Here is a 12,100-nt window from a genome sequence, read left to right on the forward strand (position 1 = left end):
CTGCAAAGCTGGCAAATCCTGTGTCGTGCCTAGTTATTTTAGGACATTCTCCTGCTAACAAGTTGTCCCTGTTTGCCACAAAATTTCCATAGGAGTGTTGAGTATAAAATCCAATTCATTCAAATCTGGCAAACTCTTCAATTTGAGGGCTTACAAATAGAGTTTGTTTATGCTAATTAGTATCATATGCAGACAGAATCTGGACAAAAGGGAAAATGTCTTGATGTAATTTAATACTAAAATTCCCCTTTACAATAGGTTACATATACAATGAGGTACTCAAGGACATGAAACATTTATTCACAAAATCAAAGGTATTTCAATAGCTAGGAACATTCAGATATCCCCAGAATTTGGTTGCAAGAAATTTGATTACTGGAATTCACGGTAAGTTGCAAAGAATTCATGGACTCTGATCAGGGAAAGTAGCAGAATGAGTTTGATGTTGCACTAAGTTAGACTAATTGGGTATGATGGACATAGATTTGCTGTGGGACAAATCTGTATTCTCTGTAAATTCCAAAGAACAGGTTTGAAATTGCCATGGGGTAAGATTTAGAGACTATCTTCCCTGTTAGTATTAAATTGTCCTATTGTAATAGTGTCCCTAGAGCTTATGTTTGCAACACAGTTATAACTTTTAAAAAGCTTAGAAATGAAATACTACTCAGCAGTAAAAAATGAAAAAAAAAGAGAAAGGAACAAGGAAGGAAGGAAGGAAGGAAAAAGAAAAAGAAAGAAAGAAAGAAAGAAAGAAAGAAAGAAAGAAAGAAAAGAGAAGAGAAAAGAGAAAAAAGCAAAAGAAAAGAAAAGAAAAGAAAAGAAAAAGAAAAGTCTTACCCTTTGCAACAGCATGATGGACCTGGAGAATATTATGCTAAATGAAATAAGCCAGTCAGAGAAAGACAAATACCATATGATTTTACCATATGTGGAGTCTAATAAATACACTGATTTAACAAGCAAAACAGAGACACTCACAGACAGAGATAGGGAGTGGGCTGACAGGTCGGTGCAGGGGGACTGGGAGTTTGCAGGGCTGGAGGGATGGGGCAAAAAAGAAAAAGAAAGAGAAAGGACTTGTGGGCAGAGACACTGGTTTGGTGATTGTGGCAGGGAGGTGGGGTGGGTGGAGGTAGAAGAGGGTATGAGGGGATAAATGGTAATGCGAAAAATACAATAAAAAATGAACTATTAAAAACCTTAGGAAAGCACCCTGGCCAGGTGGCTCAGTTCATTACAGCATTGTCCTCTACTTAAAAAGCTTGTGGGTTTGATTGATTCCCTGTCAGGGATCATATCTAGGTTGTGGTATGATCCTGGTGGGGGTCAAGTATGGGAGGTAACCAATCAATGTTTCTCTCACATTGATGTTTCTCTCTGTGTGTCTGTCTGTCTGTCTCTCTCCCTTCCTTTCTCTCTAAAATCAATAAACATCCACAGGTGAGGATTAAACAACAACAACAACAAAATTAAACTTAGGAAAGGAGTAAGTCAAGCAATGTGCAAAAGTAAAGTTCCTCCAGTGGAGGCAAAAAAAACAGGATTTCAGTATGCTTTGCTGTGAGTGATTTCTGCTACTGACTAGTAAGTGGAAAGATAAAATAATTTTGGAGCTAAAAATGTCAAGCACCCACAAATGTACAATTTCAAGTTCAAAATACCTTGTCTAGAACCAGCTAGTAGGCCATCCAAAGTGCCCGTTTAAGTAGAGAGGAATGTAGGGACAAAAAGCAGCACTGCAATTAATGAGCTGGACACCTATGGTGCAAGAGATGGGAAGTATTTTCATTAGTATTAGTACTAGACTCTTTAATAAGTAGTTCATTCGGTGGAAAAAATCCTTTTCTATTTGTTCAGTTTCTTTATGCCACTTCAAACAAGACTTTTTTTTTAATTGTTCAGGCACAGTTGTTTCCACTTTCCCTCCATCACCTTCCCCAGACCCATCCACCCCTACTTCCCACCCTCAATCCTACCCACCTTTGCCTTTGTCCAAGGGTCCTTTACTCCTGTCCCTTGATGAGCCTTCCAAGGATTATATCCCAAGACTTTTTAAAGCAATGTTTCTCAATTCATCTCAGTTAATAAATTATGTCGCCAGGATTTCTAGGGAAGCAAAATTAACAAATAGAATCTGAAAATTCAAGAAATAACATGGTGTGTGTTTTTCCTGGAGGCTTTTTTGGAGGGGTTTTGAGTGTTTTCTTTTCTTTTCTTTTCTTTTCTTTTTTTAGACAATGGACTAGGTGATTTCATTCCACTGGGAGCTGGTAAGTAGACTGTGAACATGAATTTAGGAATCAGACTGGTGTGAGCTTGAATCCTTACTCTGTAACCCTCAAGTTAATTAACTTTTCACTTAAGTTGTCTCAACTGGCAAGTGGGGGAAATACCACTGCATAGTGTAACTGGGGTATTTTTTTTAATGTAGAAATGATTATCAAACTTGTTTCTTAGAATCTTCAACTTTGCCAATGGGTTTGCAGTGAATTTTAGGTGAGTGGAAAGCAGCGCCTTCATGAGTTCTTCCACTGAAGCAGCTCCATGTGTCTGTGCTGTACCCAGAGTTCTCAAGAGGAGTCACTGTATGAAGTGGGTGCAGATGATGATAATAACCTCTGATGTGTGCATATCCTGTGTAAGCATGCAGTGAGATGGTGTCTTCTACTATTTAATCATAGTTTATGCTGGCAGTCCCCACCCTGTCATCCCAGGGTATCACCAAGAAGAGTGGTCAGTACCATGAGCATCCAAGGTACACTCCTCATCTATCTCACAATCGTGTGTACAAATTGAAGATGGTTATGGTATAGTGGGGCAGAGTGGGGCTGTTAAAAACCATTTAAAGCCTAGTGGTTTTTTTTTTTCCAGATAGTTGCTTTACCTCAGTTTTCTCATCTATTGGGTGATTAGGTTGGACTAGATGATCCTTGAGGTCTTTCTAAGAATTCTGTTTTATAATCACAAATGTGAAACAGCAGCTAATAAAGAGATTGCTCAAATCAAGCTCAGAACTAGATGGAGTCAGGCATGGCTTCGCTCCTTAGCCAGGAATTCAGTGGGTCCCTCTGCCATCCCATCTGTATATTTGCTGTCTGGTCTGCTCAAGACCTAGTGCAGTCACCAGGTAAGGGCTCCAAAATGGCAAGAATGCCTTTGCTTGAAAAACTGAGGGAGAACATGCTGTATCGCTCACTTAAACCTTTTGCTTTTTCAAGACCCTGCTTGGCCAATTCTAACCTCATGAGCAACAAGGACAGATTCAGTGTGACCATCAGCTCTGGATGACTATCAACATGAGCTGGCCCCAAATACTTGTCCTTTGCCTCTTTATACAAATCAGCTGTGTACTCTGAGCCACTCCTTAATTCTCCTGTACCCAGGCAGGTCAGCATGCACATGGAAGCCCTGCTTCTCCACCTGAAACAGAGCACATGGGTCCACAAGGCACCTTATGCTCAGGAGAGAACTGATCCACAAAGGCCTTCAGGACAGGATCTTTTCTGAAATTCCAGTGAAGAATCCACGGAGGAGGAAGAATAGCTCATTTATAAATTGAAGGCAGGGAATCTGCTTAGCTCCTCCCTCCAAATTCCCTCCTTGCTATTTTATTTTACTTTATCCTCATCCAAGGACAGTCTTTTATTGCTGAGAGAAAGACATCGATTCGAGAAAGAAACATTGACTGGCCGCTCTTGTGTGCATACCCATATGCATCCAGACCAGGGATCAAACCTGCAACCAAGGTATGTGCCCTGATCAGAAAAAGAACCCGAAACCCTTTGGTGCATATGAGACAATGCTCCAACTGAGTCACACTGGCTAGGTCCTCCCCACTTTCTAAATAACTCAGTCTATACATTTGGTCATTTGTCTCTGGACCTTTTAATACTGGAAGGAAAGGAAGAAATTTCTGACCAAAATCTTTGCAAACAATGAATAGTACCTGGTGCCAAAGATCTTGATTCTAACACTCTGATAACAAGAGTAGCGAGGTGATGCAGTATAGGAACAATGTCCTCCTTGGAAGAGAAGGCACATACTGTCTTCAACCACATCTCCAACCCACAGGATTTCTGAGGAAGTCAGGCCTCCTGCTTAGTTAGCAAGAAGTCAGGACTCTGAAGTTTCTTGTTGGCCCTGCTGCCATTCAATCTTCTGTCAACACCATGGCAAGGCTGCCACCTCCACCCCTTGACAGCTGCCACTCTGAAAAGGTTTTGTGCTAAGCAGAAATCCATGCCTCTGCCAACTTGTACTGACCACTGGTGATCATTACTCACCCTCAGCCAACTCAGCTTGTGGATCAACTGATTTGTCTCATTGCCATCTTGTGGTTTATGCTTTTCTGGGTATCAGCATGGGTAATGGAAGTCACAGTGGTACCACATTAAGGTAGCTGCTGATCTGGGGTCCCAGCTCCTCGATTTTCTGTTATCTTCTCATTGCTATCCTCTTTAGGCTATCTTTGGTGAGGAGAGCTCCTGTAAAATTGTGGTCTGTAGCCCTGGCTTGCAGTCTGTCTCATTATTCTATCGTGTTCTCATGTACTCACCATCACTTCTCCCTGTGCAGGAGGGCTAGAATACTGTGGTCCATGCCCATAGGGTCTCTCATCCCTCATTCCTTCCCCAATCTCACTACTCTAGTAATTCTGCTGGTAATTGTGTGGAGGACTACTGTGAGGTCAGTAGCATCTTTAATGGTTATGGTCTACTGCATATTTCCTGCTTTGCCCTGGAACTCTACAAGACCTATAACATTTGCCAAAGGAGGGGTCATGGCCTCAGAAAAAGGGGCATTGGTATTATGTACAAAATCCGAGTTTCCAGATCCTCTGAAGCACTTAAACTGAGAATAGATGGAAAGGGAACATTGCCGAAGAGTCAAGCAGCAACTTTGAAATACCAACTCCTAAATTTCTTTCAATTTCATATTAACCAGCCAGACCCATCACCTGTATGGTGTCTATATTCAGCAACCATAAAAATAACATCCTTATATACCATCCATGCTTACAGTATTGCTATGCTTTTTAAAAAATCTATTGGGTTGACCAAAGGGTCTATTGAGTTTTTTTCTGTAAAACAAGACACATTTTTCATTTTCACCAATAACTTTATTGATTTGGATATTTTGAGTATGTCAGCTATTTCCTACATGGTATAGTGTTGATTGTTCTCAATTAATGTCTCAATTTGGTCACTATCAACTTCAGCTGGTCTACCCAACTGTGGAACGTTGTCCAGTGAGAAATCACCAGCACAGAACTTGCAAACCACTTTTAACATGTCCCATCAGTCACAGCACCTTCACCATACACTGCACAAATCTTTTTTGTGTTTCAGTTGCATTTTTACCTTTCTTGAAATAATAAAGCATAATATGCTGAAAATGATATTTTCTTCCATCTTCACTATTAAAATGGCTACACAAAAATTCACCAATTTTGATAAGCTTTTATATAAATGAACACTGATATGACAGCTGTCACAATACAACAAAATTGTTTCAAATGGCGTTAAAGACAGCAAAGCACTACTAGAGCCATCTTATGGAAAAAACTAAATGAACTTTTTGACCAACCCAATAACATATCGCAATGGTCCCTACTCTAGGCATGACTCATGGAGATTGGTTTGATTGGTGAAGCTGTCCTCCTTGGCAGTTCTAAGGCAGCAGCACATGAACTGGAAGCCCCACTGGTTTCTGACTGACCTTGGCCAAGTCACTGATCTTTGCACACTTCAGCTCCACCGGGAAACACTGGACAGCATCTGTTCCACCTACATTAAGGAGCTGCTGGGGTAAGTAGAAAGCTTTGTAAATTAGAAGCTCCCAGAATATAACTTCTTAGTATTAAGTTTCTGAAAAATGTTGTTTAAAGCAAATACTTATAAATGACACTGTTTAAACTTCTGTTGAACTCTAAAGTCTTTCATATTTACATGCACCATCAATGCTGAGAGTAATCTCTCCCTAACACAGTCCCTGGGCTATAAGAAACAGAGAGAGTCTAGAGAGAGGAAGATAAAGAAGAAAAGGGAGAGGGGGAAGATAGAAAGAGAAGAAGAGAGAAAGGGGAAGGGAGAGACTTAGGGAGAGAGAAGGAGAGGGATAAAGGGAGAGAGAGGCCAGTGAAGAGGAAAGTAGGGACAGAATGGAAGAGACTGGTGAGAAAGAAGAGAGGAAGAGGGGAGAGATTGAAGGGGAAAAACAGGAAAAGAGGGAGGGGAGTGGAGGGAGAGAGAAGGAAAGAATGAATGGAGAGAGGGAGAGAAATTGAAGGAGAAAGAAAGGGGGAAAGATTGAGTGAGACAGAGGAAAATTGAGGGAAAGAAAGATTGAGGGATACAGAGGACAGAGAGGGGAGGGGGAGAAAGGGAGGATTTGAGTGAGAATCCTTTTGGCTCAGTTACCCAAATTCCACACAAACCCAGTTCACGTTCTGCTTCTCTCCTGCCTCAACGCTGTCTTCAGTACTCTAAACACTGGGGCAGCATGATCAATAGATAAGAGAGCGGAGTTGAGCACCCAGGGAGGTCTGCCACCTGTGTGTGTGCCCGGGGGGGAGGGTCACAAGAGGTGTCACTGTGACATTTAAGCAGATGGGTGACTGAAAAGAGTAAGTGATGTATACTTTACAGGGAAACATGCCAGACAGAAATTACAGGTCAGATAAAGGTCGTCGATGGGGACAGAACTTGGTGTTTTTTAATGAACACTGGACAAAGGGAAGAGTAAGAAAAAAGTGGAGCTGTGACATTTTTACAGTGCTGTGACTCCTCACTCAGGAGCATGGTGTCTCATTCAGATCCTCTCTGACGCCTGCCTATAGTTTAGCGTTTTCTTTTTTCAGATATTTCAGTTCCCTAGGGCTGCAGTAACAAATCCCACATGCTGAATAGCTTACCCAATAGAAACGTGTTCTCACAGTTCTGGAGGCTGCAAGACTGCTTTCCCCTGGTGTCTTTGGCTAGTACCTGCATTGGTCCAGTCTCTGCCTCTACTGTCACAGGCCAGTATTCCTGAGCCTCCACACCTTGCTCTCCTCAGAAGGGCAATACTCACTGGATCTAGGGCCCACCCTGCTCCAGAATGACCTAATTTCCAAGTAAGGACCCATTTGCAGGTTTTGGATTGGCATAATTTTGGACAAGTTTTCCCCTAACGAGCAGCAGTGGAAGGCCATATAGCATGGTGATTAAAAATAAGCTAAGGAGTCAGGCTTCCTGGTTCTCCCAACTTTCTGACCTTGGCCCATGTGAAGGTGTTTAACCTCTTCAAACCTAAGCCTCTTTCCTTATCGGAGAAGAAAAATAGAAGCTCCCTCATGAAACTGTGATGAACATTAAATGAATTAACTTATATGGAGTACTTAAACTGCCCTGTTTAATTGTAAGTACCCTTAAAAACATTAAACACTTAATGTTTTTGTTCTGGGATATGTTATTTGTTGCAATTTTGAATGACATCTTTTTTACATTATATTCTCTAATTGGTTATTACTGGTGACTTGGAAAATTATCAATTTTTTTTGTACAGTGATCTTGTAACTGTAATCTTACTGAATTCTTATTAATCATTTTCCACTTGTTTCTTCTAGATTTTCTTGGTAGTAATCATATTTGCTCCAAAGTACCCAACATACTGATACTGTAACCACATGGAAACTTTATTTCATTATTATGACCTTTCCTCTTTTCTTTTGATCAGACTTGCCTCCCAGCACCCTGGCTCACCTGCTTCCTTCTCCCTTGCAGCACCACTCCCTCACAGTCATCAAGCCCTCAGTACCATGAGGTTTTGGCCTAAATCAAATAATCTTAGAAACAAAGCCTTCAGTCTGCTGACCCCAGTGACAGTTTTGGTCAAACCAGCAATAAAACCTAGGCCACAGTTGTGTTTCAGCTCCAGGCTCAGAAAAGCAGCAAAACCAGAAGCAGCGAGGCCATGGCTGTTTCAGGACCAGCTGCAGTGACAAACGACCCTCTGCCCTAGCACTGACCCTTACCATGAACTTAATTCCCTTAGTCACCAAGACTAATGATTTTTCCCCTATACAACTCAACCCCTGGAAACCATTGGGAAGCCAGGTCTTTGAGCACTAGGTCACCTGTGTCTCCAGGTGTGGGCCACTTGCTGAATAAACTCTTTCTTTGCTGTAAGTGTCTCCTGTTTGTGTCTCAATGGGCTTAATCTGGGAACAAATTAAATAACTGATTAGCACCCCATGAATTCCTGCAAGCAGAAATGGTGTTCAAGAAGCACCTTGTTTTTATTTTTTTCTTAACACACTTTTAACAAAACTTTTATTGGAATGTTTACCAAGACACATGGAATAAATTGCACAGATACTAACATTTAAAACCCATAAGAATGCACATTTGAAACCTATATAATCTTTTTTTACTGTTGTTCAATTCCAGTTGTCCCTATCCCCCCCATAACTCTCCCCACCACCCACCCCAAACCTTCCACATTTAACCCACCCTTCACCCTGTTGTATTTGTCCATGGGTTCTTTATTCATGTTCCTTGATGACTCTTCCCCTTCTTTCCCCTGTTGTAACCCCTTCCCCCTCCACTCTGGTCACTGTCAGCTTGTTCTTTATTTCCATGTCTCTGGTTCTATTTTGCTCACTTGTTTGTTTTGTTGATTAGGTTCCACTTCTAGGTGAGGTCACATGGTATTTGTCTTTCACTGCCTGGCTTATTTCACTTAGCATAGTGCTCTCCAGTTCCATCCATGCTGTTGTAAAGGGTAGTTCTTTCTTCCTGCTCTATAGCATTCCATTATGTAAATGTACCACAGTTCTTTGATCCACTCAAGAAGCACCTGGTATACATTCTTGATGCAGACAGTGGCCCACAGTGTCCACGTCATTATGGATGAAATGAGACATTCACACAGACTACTGAGTCTGGTGGAGGAAAAGGGGCAGTATGGCTTTTCTCTCAAGGGGAGCAAAAGCCTTGGCCCTTGCCATGACTGGCCTTTATTGGGTTTCTCAGCACATTACATGATGGTCCTCATTTACTATGCACAGGTTCGATTTAGGTGGTTACCCTTTACAGAAAACAAAGGAGCCAATGCCACTAATCACATCACAGAAAAAGGATATTTGCAAATGAAAAGGCAAAAGTGGTTGAACTGGTTACACTCATCCTTGGAAGGTTTAGCATGGATTTTAGGAAGTTGTTTTGCAGTAAATGTCCTCAATTCAGGGTGAGGGAGTTTTTTTAGCAAGAGCAAGACTCAAAGCAGCCTAGGCACATTGCAGGCTTGATTCCCCACGGGAGAACCTATCCGTGGGCATGGGTCCTGTGCATCTCCGAGTGGGAGCTGGGCCCATGCCATGCAGAATAGTCTCCTACACATTCTATTACCAGAGACACATTCCTCAGATGAAAACGTGTCTATGTCCTTTATTGTTATGTCAGTGAGACAGGTTAGTGAGAAACTAGGGAAATTCCTTGGCAAATGGAATGAGAAAACTCAGACAAATGCTTGAACAAATGGCTGGAATGGTTGAGTAATTAACATCCAGCTGATAAATCACAAGACCCTACCCTCCCTAACTGAAGATGTCTAAGAGGTGTTTGTTTAAATCACCATAGTCAGGGAGGCAGAGAACAAAATGCAACCTGAGTCAGACTAATCCAAGATAGAGGTGAAACTAATCAGAGAAGAACCCCAAACTCCATTAGCTTGTAGGCACAAAGGCAGGGAACATGCTCCCTATACCATATGTATTCCCTGAGCACCAGAGCCACATCTAGCATAGTGGAGTCTAATAAATTGGACTTTCCAGTTAAACTCCACAGCATTTCCCCAATGGGACTAAAATCTGGGTTCCTCACCAAGACCCGCCAGTCCTGATGTTTGTGGTTCCTCTTCAGTCCCATCTCCAACCAACTTCCCTTCCCTTCACCTCTTTCTCACGCAGTTCCTCTATGGAGATCCCTGCTCAAAATATCACTCCCACCAAATTCCCCCTCCTAATTACTATCACACCACCTGACTGCCTTCAAAACACTGATCTCAACCCACAAATGCTATTTCTATGTGTACTCACTAGGCATCTGCCTTACCAGCATGTCCCAGAAATGCAGGACCTTCCTTATCTGTCTTCCCTCCTGAGTCAGTCCTCAACACTGCATCCAGCATAGTCCATGCTCAATCAATGTTCACTGAATGATGTAATTATGGACACAAAAGCTTTCATTAAAGTCTACTCATTACAAAACAAATACACATTTTCTAGGTAATATTCTACAATAGAAATTTTGTTTTGAGTTTTGCTTACAGTTGAGAGGCTACCACTCCATGTGGGATAATGCAGACAACTACTAAAGGGAGCTAATAAACACTTGGGATTCCAGAAGGCTGCACCACAGATATTTCCAAATTCTGTATTTTTTTTTTATTGACATGGGTGATTAAATCTGTTTTAAGTCTCAAGACTGGTCCTAGAGATTCCAGAAATAAATTATTCATACAATAATTGAGTGTTAGTAGAAATGCTCTCAAGAGTAATCTAAAGAGTGACACATTGCTTTGAGTTAAAGATGAAGCAACTCAAAATCAAGCAAAGCTGCAAGACTTGTCAGATCAAATGTCCAAGTGTCCTGGCAAGACCTCATCCTTGGGTCTCCTGACCCTGCAGTCCTTGTCTCACCATACGCAGGCCCCCAAATGCTGCTTTTCTCTTTAGAGCAGACCCCAATTCTTTGGTCTGCCAAAATGCAAGTATTTTAAGTACATCTGGTAAGTGGGGGCAGATTCTGGGAAGCTTGCATGTGTCCATATTCCCCACCCTCCTAGATTGATGGGAAGTGCCACACAGGAGAAGAATCCTCTTCCAAGGCTGAAATTCCAGAGCTTCTGTCCTGCAGGTCTACGAAGGTTCAGTTGGGGGTTCATAATGATGAAGTATCTTTTTCCAGTCAGATCCATTTGGGGTGGATTCCTATACCCAACTTCACTCTTTTGAGATTTTCCATATCCATTAACACACAAGAACCCACAAGCCAGGTCCAGGAAAACCTAACTAGAGAACATGCTGCACATTCAGTTGCATTAGGGTAGACCTGGGAAAAATGGGGAGTAGCTGAAATCTGGATACCCATGCTGTTCACATAAGAATAGTTCTACGTACCAATAGCCATTCTTCTTTAGCAGGGGACCCTGCAAGAGACAATTGATCTCCCCCCCGGGAAACTCACAACTAGGCTTGGACTTGTCTTTCATAGCCTTCCTAACTCCATGAGCAAGACCATCCAACAATCAAGATCCAAGGGTGGCTAAATAGAGTGTGTTCAGGCAGGAGGTAAGAACAACCAGGAAGTGTATCTTACCAGGCAAATTCACTGAGTGATCCAGAGAGGTGAAGTAATTTGTCCAAGGTCACAGAGCAAGTCAACTTTGGATTGAGACTAAAACCCAAGGTTCCATGCAGTACAAATCAATACCAACATTAACAATGTTCTAGTTACATTGAATATCTTTGTCCAAATTGACATTCACTTTGGAATGCCATTGTTTTGGCCTGTATTTGGAAACTTATTCATATAAAATACTTGAAAGGAATAAAGCCCTCTACCCACATCAAGTCACTAAAGGACGCGAGAAAGCTTACTGAGACCTGTAACAGCATTTAGTCAGGTGCCTTGTCTGAGGTCATTTCTCACTGTAACAGGTTCTTCCAGAATGTTTTCTTTACAGACCTGTAGTGGACAGTACGGATGCCAGGACAAATGCTCACCTGGGCACTCACAGCTCATATTTACAGCAATATAGACACAGCTACCATCATGGTTCTTTCAACTGAGAGATGAATAAAAGCATATGACTTTGGTGCTGATTACTGAACTCTTGAAGAAAGTTTCTAATGAGAAATGACACAGTAGACCTTTAACAGCTTCACATATACAAACTTAGTAAGAAAACTGCATAGGCAAGACTGGGAAGGAAGACATCTGACCTGCTCAGGTCTACACTCTGTCACCAGTTCTGTGACTGTGAGCACTCTTACAACCCCGTCTGAGGCCTGTCTGGCACCTGTGAGGTGATTGTTTTCAGGTTCAGCAGCTCT

The sequence above is a fragment of the Phyllostomus hastatus genome, unplaced genomic scaffold (assembly GCF_019186645.2).
Source record: "Phyllostomus hastatus isolate PE091 unplaced genomic scaffold, TTU_PhHast_1.1 phas_scaffold_39, whole genome shotgun sequence".
Taxonomy (NCBI): Eukaryota; Metazoa; Chordata; class Mammalia; order Chiroptera; family Phyllostomidae; genus Phyllostomus; species Phyllostomus hastatus.